Source organism: Cyprinus carpio, chromosome A3 (assembly GCF_018340385.1).
Source record: "Cyprinus carpio isolate SPL01 chromosome A3, ASM1834038v1, whole genome shotgun sequence".
Lineage (NCBI taxonomy): Eukaryota > Metazoa > Chordata > Actinopteri > Cypriniformes > Cyprinidae > Cyprinus > Cyprinus carpio.
The window spans coordinates 29,784,028-29,794,066 of NC_056574.1; positions in this window are offsets into that span (position 1 = coordinate 29,784,028).

Consider the following 10,039-nt stretch of genomic DNA (forward strand, 5'->3'; position numbering starts at 1 on the left):
TTTTGTCATTAATCACTTACCCCCATGTCGTTCCAAACCCGTAAATCTTTGTTCGTCTTCAGAACATAATTTAAGATATTTTGGATAAAAACCGGGAGGCTTGTGACTGTCCCATAGACTGCCAAATAAATAACAGTGTCAAGGTCCAGGAAAGTATGAAAGACATCGTCAGAATACTCCATCTGCCATCAGTGATTCAACCATAATGTTATGAAGCGACGATAATACTTTTTGTATGCAAATAAAACAAAAATAATGACTTTATTCAACAATTTGTCTTCTCTGTGTCACTTCACATAAGCGTATGTCCTTTATCACTTCCGGTAAGTGATAAATGACAAAATTTTCATTTTGGGTTGGAGTATCCCTTTAAGTCTTGCTCTTGATGATGAATATCCTGTTTCATTCGGAAATACACTACTGTTAAAAAGTTTGAGGTCGGTAAGATTTCATAAGTTCACTAAGGTTGTGGTTATTTGATTAAAAATAGTCAAAAACACTAATATTCTCAAATATTATAACCATTTTAGAATAACAGTTTTCCAATTTAATATAATGTATTCCTGTGATGTTAAAGCTGGATTTTCAGTATTATCAATGTAGTGCTGCTTAATATTTTTGAGGAATCTGCAATACATATTTTTTCAGGATTCTTGAATAGAAAGAAGTGATCATTTTAAATTGAAATCTTGTATAACAGTCGTGGGCGGTCGTGGCCTAATGGTTAGAGAGTTGGACTTGTAACACGAAGGTCACAGGTTCGAGTCTCAGGTCCGGCAGGAATTGTCGGTGTGGGGAGTGAATAACCAACACTCTCTTCCACCTTCGATACCAAAACTGAGGTGAGACGCTTGAGCAATTCACTGAACCCCCAACTGTTCCCCGGGCACCGCAGCAATATGCCCCCCACTGCTCCGTGTGTGTGTTTACTACTGTGTGTGCACTTGGATGGGTTAAACCAGAGCACAAATTCCGAGTGTGGGTGGCCACACTTTAGTTTTTCTTTTTCACTTTCATAATAAATATATTTAATGTGTCCTTGAAAATTAAAAGTATCAATTTCTTAAAAAAAAAAAATGTAACCTCTTACCTCAAGCCTTTGAACAGTAGTGTGTGTCACATTACAGAGGCAAAATGGATCATGAGTGGAAATAAAAACAGTTTAGTGTAGTTTTGAAAGACATATTTATGTCTATTTCAATCCATTTGTGAGTGGACATACAGTAATGTGCTCTGTTATAACTCAAGTGTCAGTCTGATTTCGGTCTCTGAGGCTCAGAATACTTGGTTGTATTTGTCTGGCAGGTTGTCATAGGAGTGTGTTTGCTGTGTGAGGCTGTTCAGGACAGAATGTGTGTCGTTGCACTCCATTTCATGTGTCATTTTAAAAATGCATTCCCTTTCTCTCTCTCTCTCTCTCTCTTTCTCTCTGTCTGTCTCTTTCATTCTGTTTCTTGTCCAGCTGTGTTTTTCTCAGTGGGCTGCTCTGCCACCTGTTTCAGAATCCTCTTTCTCTTTCATTGTTCACTCTTTTTTTTTCTATCCTTTCATTGTCACCCCAGGAATCTTGTGCCCTGTACCTTTCCCCTCTTTACATAACCAGCATTTGTAGAGTGTGAATACTTGAACCTGATATTATTTTTCAGGACTTGATTTCTAAAGGTTTCTGTAGTCATGCAATAATACAATTAGTACTCTTTCTTTTTTTTTTTTTGGTACCACTTCACAGCCCTGAATTTAATAAATGCTGAAACCTGTCATTCACTATCATAATTTGCAACTCTTTACAACCTAAAACCTGTTCTAATAGTCTTTAGTCCTAGTTTGATTGTACATTTAAATGGTTATGTAATTACAGAAATTACAGTCGCTTGTTTGTCGTTTAATTATGGGAGTAATTTCTGTGCCAGAAGTGTTATTAAATGAAACTGCATAAATAGTGGATGAAAAATGTAATCTGCCAATGGTTGGCCAACTTGATAGTTCCGCCACCAAACATACAACATTGTTTGAGCAAATGTCATTGTGTCCAGCCGAGTCAGGCCACTGATTGCAATTCTGATTCATGCAGCTATGGTGCACATGCTATAGTGAACACTTTACCTTGAATTCTTTGAGTTCACATGGGTGAACAGATGCAATTGTTATTTTAAAAATATTTTTGAATATTTATTAATTTATTTTTTATCACTGCTAATTTGAATGGTTGCTGTTTGACACTTTTGATACTTAAAACAAAATCATGATCAGAGAGGAGGCAGGCAAATATGTTACAGTCTTCATCCTGAGAATTAATTAAACGGTGCAAACAGTGCTTTTGATTCCAACTGAAGTTAAATGCTGCAATATTTTATCAGAATGTTCCATCCTTGTTCCTGCAATATTTAAATGCAGTAAAAAAACAACAACGACCTTTTAATGACTTTATTATGATCTTTTATTCAATTTTTTATTATTTTTTTGTCAACTCTGTGCAATAATTGCTCTGTTTAGATAAATAAAATTTCAAAAAGTCTACTGTCTGTGAGTCTACTGATTCTTGAGTACTGAGACAAATTTAAAAACTGAAGACTTCTTAGTTGATTATGCAAAGGAATTATTTTGAATTAATAAGAGGTGTTCACCTGTGTTTGGGTGCATCGCCTACTCTAATGTACCACAAATAGTTTTTTTCCCTTGCTAATTATTACTCTCAACTCTCATTCCAACGACCCCCATTCACTGCAGTGAGCAAGTGATGTAAGGCTAAATTTCTCCAAATCTTTTCCGATGAGGAAACAAACAAATCTTGGATGACCTGAGGGTGAGTACATTTTCAGCAAATTTTCAGTTTTGAGTGAACTATTCCTTAAAAAGGTACATATTTAATACAAATTTTAATCATGTATTAAGTTATGTCACATATTTTGATCTATGTCTCAAAAAATGTTTCAGTCCACGATTTGTGAAGTCAGAGAGCTGCAGTTTAATGTGATTCCCAATGTGTTTTATTCCAATTAGCCTTTGTGCCCCTGATGTTATTAACCTTCTACATCCAGTATCTTGTTTTACGTTTATATAGGCTTTATCAATAAGCCCCTCCTAATGGCCATGTTCTCTTCTGTCCACCTCATCAAACTCCTTCTATTTGTGTTCTTTGTTTCTCAATCATTTCTTGCCCAGACGTCTTCTCTTTCTCGTATCCTCTCCACTCTCTCTGTATTTCAGATGAACTGAACCCAGATCAGATGATGGGCTGGTGCTGTGTGTCTCTGGCTCACGCTCCTCATTAACAGCTTGGCTCTCCCTGGGGGACAGCAGGATCTGCCTGACATTTTTCTGACCAGGAACATACCGCAGAGAGACACTGCAGGAAGAGGAATGCAAGCCAAAGATCAGATTCGAAATGAGATCATTGGAAGCATCACGCCTGAGATTTTATACTACGGTAAAATATGCACTGAAACACAGGGGGGTAGAGATGGAAGAGAAAAGAGCTTAAATGAATTTGTCACTCATGGACATATAGATCCTTCCTGGAAAAGAAAAGAAAGTGTAGATTGAATGGTAGAGATGTAGAGTGATTGATGAAAGGAGAGAGCGGCAGTTGAGGAAGATCATCACAGTGATTTGTATATCATGAATGTTCAGATGAAGCAGAAGAGGGATTACACTGATTACATAACTCTGTGTGTGCGTGTGTGTTGAAAGAGGATTGATGGCAGTGAAGAAGTGAATGGGATGTGAGGAGAGCGTCAGTGAGGGGATGAGAGTGGGTCTGAGGGATGAAGACAAATCAGTTTTCGTTTTTTTCCTTTGGTTTCTCTCCTCACTTTTTTCCAGCAATCTGTCTATTACTTCTTATAATACAGTATGCATAGTTCCAGTCCTGAGTGCTGAATACACTTATGTTTACATGGCACAGTTATGATAGTGCTACAGCAGGTTTAGTTTTTAGCCTAATTTTTGTTTTAGTCAGTAGTAACGACTGAACTGTGTCGCTCCTAACAGTGACCTTTAGCCGTGATTTTATTCACAATACAGCATAACATTATAGAGTAAAATGGTAATTGCCCACTTTTTTTTAGCAGCATTGGTTTGGGGAGGATTATTTCCATTCTTTTCTTTATAGGAATTTGAACCAGTCCTTTAATAAAGTCATCAAAAGGCTTAATGTCTTTTATGAGGGAATGAACTACAATCCCAGGAAACACTGTAATGATGCAATCGGGGGAAAAAATCACAGTATAATACGATATAATAATATATAATATTACTGTATTTGTATACACACACACACTTTTTAAATGAATTTGAGATTACACTGTCTCATGGTTTCAAATAAAGCATATTGTGATTAATAATCTCAGAGGTCTGTTTTAAAGGTTTATACAGTCATTAAAAATCTATTTCTCCATGAAGAAAATTAAAACTTTAATATCTTAAGTGGGTAATTTCTGCTCCACTGGTGACACCAAATTGAATTGCAAAAATGACTATTTTAACAGGTTTCCCATTCTCTCCCCATCTGCCATTGGTCTTCTTATTGCCTAATTATATAACTGTTTATGATAGTTGTGACTCCTCTCATAACTTCTCATCTCTCTCAGTCTCTTATTTTCTCGCTCAGGGGTGAATGAAATATTCATAGCTTGGCTGTGTGAGTGTACCAGCACAGTGTCTCAAACATGTTCCCTCACATGTGGAAAATGTCACTCACAGTGTTTTTATTTATCTGCGTTGAGTTTTCATCCATAAATTTCTTATTCAGTCAGGAATTAGAAGACTACCAGATTCCAGATGCTTCCTCAACCTCAGCAGTTCTGTCTGAATTCCAAAAAACAGACCAACAGTCCATGTGGAAGATGAATAAATGGAGAGAGTATTGACAGACGAGAAGAATTAGTAAAGTAATGCTCAAGAATAAGAGTATAAAAAGGGAAAGGGATGAATATTTAATGGTCTGTCCCCGAGCTTGAGGTCTAGCCTCTTGACACATACAGTATTAATAAACAAGATGGCAAGATGCTCTTGTGTATTTGAGTGAAACAGCAGGTTGTTGTCTTGAAGATGCTGCAAAGGATTGTTAAGTGTGATGCTTTATCAAACTGAGGTAAATAATATGCAAAAAAAACAGTTGCGAAACAGATAAATATGGAAATGTGTAATTTGAGTGAATTTTAACAAGCCATTTTGTTCTTTATTTATATTTATTTGGAATAGCATTAGGATATACTGAATCATGCCTGCTATTTAAAATAAATAAATAAAATAAAATATGTGAAACTATGCAATTATAAATGTTTAAAACAGTAATATGCATTGTGATCGAGATGTCATTATATTGTATGTTTCAGTAAGTGTCATCCAAACAGTTATTTTCCTTTTTTAGTGCAGTTTTGTCTTTTGGTATTCTGATCAAAAGTGATGTCAAAAGTGAGGTGAATGTTACTTCTAATTCATTTGCATTGGAAAACGGAAGGTTTGGGACTGCATTGTGGGATACACCTAGTACAATATGCTTTGTAGTACAGTATAGCCAATGTTCTGAACAGCATACAAACATAATATATATGCTGTGTACAAACTTTCTTAATGTATTAAATATATTGAGAACCTACTACAATTGTCAAAATCTGCAGTTTGCATCAAAGCATACAAGCATACAAATTCTTTTTTTTTAACGTCTCTATTTTTATCAGACTAAAAAGTTACAACATTTTTGAACAAATAAATAAACAAATTAATTAATTTTCAAGTTGATAACTATAACTCACATGGCAGGTAACAAAATGTATGCATTCTACGGTGTTAAACGTTTGCCTACATTTTAAATAGGCACTAGTGTACTTTTGTAGAAATAGCATTTGAAACATTAGGCATTATTTGATTGATTGGTAGATTCAAACAGTAGTATGTGTTGGCACATTGAATGCTTAAAGGGATAGTTCACTCAAAAATGAGAATTCTGTCACTAATTATTCACCCTCATGTTGTTCCAAAACCGTAAGACCTTCATCTACGGAGCACAAAGTAAGATATTTTTTGATGAAATTCGAGAGCTTTCTGACCCTACATAGACAGCAATGCAACTGAAATGTTTTATGGCGCAGAAAGGTAGTAATGACATCATTAATGAAGCCGATATTCTGACGTAAAACCCGGATTTTCTGCGCCTTGTTTATAAGATTTACAGATCAGTATAGATCAATGGTCAGCACTAATGCAATTAATTTTCGTGTTACTGAGATACTTTTATAGTTTATATATATATATATATATATATATATATATATATATATATATATATATATATATATATATATATATATATATATATATATATATATATGCATATTTTGATTCTGCCATTTCTTGTTTACAGAAAGTTTGCATACTAAACACATCATAGAGTAGTCTACTATTTCAAACATAGCTTCATTCTTTTCATACTTTCAGAGTGCACTTGATTAATTAGTAACATCTCTATAATCTGGTTTGTTTGCGCTTTAGGGTACATTTGCTTCTGTTATGCAACTGTTGAGTTGAGCTGTGTATGTGGAAATGTAAAAGCCATATGTACATGATTTTATGCTGGGGATTGGCCTCTCTGAGTACGTCAGCATGCCTCTGAATTAATGATGTGATGGATGGTGTCTGTGATGGCACTCCACACTTTGGGGATAAAGAAATGTCAAATCCATTCCTGCCAGTTGGCTGCTGCTTTAAAAGGCTGATTTCCCAGGTTTCTTCTTTTACAACCGCTGCATGTTATGTAAAGGATCTTTGAACATAAGCAGAAGTCTGGCTTTAAGCTGGTGCCGGTCTGCTTATGGCGACCTGATCATACAAATGTTTTCTTAAATCCAGGATTTCTGATGTCAAGCCTGTGCAGTTGTGTGTTGTCATGTTTCCTTTAGAGGATGCCTGAAATCTCCTGTTTGGTTCTTATGATGTATTACCATCTAAGGAGGAATTAATATTTGAACATTTAAAGGAACAATTCACTTAAAGGGATAGTTTGCCCTACAGAGCACTGACCACCAGAACAGCCAGGCAGCCTGAACAATTAAAAAGCTCACAACTACACACTGTCCATCACAACTGACACTTTTATACATAGCATCTGGAAATTGTATATTGTAAACTACATATACGGTAAACATATACATAACAAATCTGTAAATTCATTTAAACAATTAGGTTTTTTTTCCCTCTATATTTCTGTTTCTGTATATAGTGCATTATTTATTTTTGTTTTTCATATATTAGTGTTATTTCATATTTACTGTGTAATCCTATGTGTGTCTGCACTATCATGAATGCTTGCACTATGTGTGTACTTTCTTCTGCACTGGAAGCTCCCGTCGCCAAGTCAAATTCCTTGTGTGTGTAAACACTTGTTAAAGCTCCTTCTGATTCTTATTCTGAAAATGAATTCTGTCATGAGTTGTTGAACTCAAAAGATGATATTTAAAAGAATGTTGGTAAACAAACAGTTGACAGTAGACATTGACTTCCATAGTATGGAAAAATTACTATGGAGGTCAATGGCTACCATCCACTGTTTAAAAACTAACTAACTAATTATATATATGTATATTACTGACCCCAAACTTTTGAACAGTGTATATTCAAAAAAAACGTTTGACTTCAATGATAATCACATGTATTCTTGGTTCTCAGGTGTCATTTGTCATTTGATTATGTGGATATGCAAATGAGAGATGAGAACTAACAGTGGTAATGTCTAGAAGAAATCTTGCAAGAAACTCTTGTTGCCAAGTATGTCTTCAGAAGACTGGGAATACAGTGCACATGGGAATTGCTTACATAAGACACAAGACCATGAGTTATAAATACATGTACCAAAACAGACAGAAAATAACAATGCAGGGTTTTGTTACAAAATACATAATTGCAGAAGGTGTTCGTTAGCACATCTTATGACATTTATTATTGAGCCCACATACATCTGTCAGGTCTGTCTTCAGATGCTGATTGATGTGTTGTGTTATAATGTCATTGTATTTGATATAAAATATCAAATCAAGTGATGTCTGCACAAAAACAATGCATGTGCTTTTCCAATGACTAACTATTTGAAGAACATCTATCTTAAAAGTAACATTGTACTGTTTAACTATTCTGAGTCAACTGAGTGTTTTAAAGCAGGGTAAAGAGAAGGATGTGGAGAAAGACGCTTTCATGTTGATGTGTGATATTGTTTCCTGTGAGTTCATAGTTTTTGAGGTAATTTCAGTCTTACAGAAAGTATTTTTAAGCTTTTTGTAATTGCACTCTTTTTCAGAGAATTCTTCAAAATTTCTTCTTTTATGGTAGAAGAAAGAAGTCACAAAGGTTTGGAAAGACATGAGGGTAAGTAATATATCTCTTCAACACACAGTTCCAGGGGGACTGACAGTGACTCAGATGTGCTACTGTTCCCTGCTTCATTTTTAACATTTTAGTTTGTCATTCTTCAAAACAGTCATTTTGGTTTCTATGAAGAGAGATGGGCAAGTAAGGTTGTGTGTTTTAAGTCTTTTTGATGCAACCTTGGCATCTCAGAAGACTGTCCACAAAATACTGGAGGTTTTTGAGATGAAATGGGATGGCCTGTGGGAGGGTAAATAAAAACAAACGGTGACCATTTCACAAGTGGTATTTTGATTAATGTATATTTTACAGTTCATGTTAATATATATTATACGATTACAATATTATATGATTTCATATATTAAATCATATAACCTGCTATTATAAAATGCACTGATAACACGTGAGGGTCCAATAATTGATTAAATGGTACATTGTTAAACATCAAGAAACATCAATATAAGAGATACTAAACCAATAACAAAAATAAGAGAACCTAACTTACTTTTTTCTTAAAGTTTCACATTAACAATATTTTCCTGTAAATGCATGCCTTTAAAAAATGTTTTAAAAACTAAAATTTTGTACTTATATATACTTTTTCCTTTAATATTTTTACACTGTAATTGAACAAACTCGGTGTGTACTGCTTTGGACAGTCGACTCGTTTTATTTTCAACATTTTTATTCTGGATAACTTGCGCCCTCAAGTGGACAAAATAACAACTGTCACAATAAATACAAACGCCTCAAAAACCATGATAAGAAGTAGATCAGTTAGGGGATAAATAACAATGCATTACTGAAAATTCAAGTATAGGTGTGGGTTCTGCATGAAGCTGTGTCTGGTTTCGGTTCAACTGTGGTGATGTCAGATTCATTTTTTTAAACAGGATTAATTTACAAATGTGTATATTTGACTGACCGTTCCAAGAGGGTCTGGCTGCAGGGTTGCACTTGCACTCTCAGACTTGCACTCAGACACTTGCACTTCCGCTAGTGACATCACTTGCCGTCTTTATTTTTTATTTTGTTTATTTTTTTTTTTTATTACTTTTTGTTTGAATTTCCCAACATTTTATTACAGTAGCCAGGTGGCGAAGACAAGAAAAAAGAAACTAAATTACAAAGTCACTTGCAATCGCTACTTGCACTCTCCGCTACCTGCGACACTCGCAATCAACACAAATCGTGCATGTTGCCAATGGAGACAAGAAGCTGTGGTGGTGATTAAACAATTAAAACTAATTTAGTACTATAACGTACAGGGTCCTGCAAGAAAAACACAAGACCGGCAAATCCGTGGCCACAGAACAGCAGAAAATGAACGCTTGCGCAAAGTCTCTCGCTAAGCGTTTTCCTCCTGTAGAAAAACATAAACACTTAACATGGCTTAATGTATTAAGATGCTATTAAAATATCAAATTAAATATACAGTTCATTAATATAATGAGTATTTTCCTCACATGCCGCAAAATGTGGCATAATGGACTAAGATGATAAAGGCCAAACTCATTATGCTTCTCTACATTATTAAAATACATAACTAATATGTACAGAAAAGCAGATGAGTCCAGAATAAACGCAACACGCAAAGTTTCACGTTAAGCATTTTTCCATATAGAATAAACTGTCTACAACTCGTTTATATCACTGCCTTTGTCCATTAAAGCTACATTAT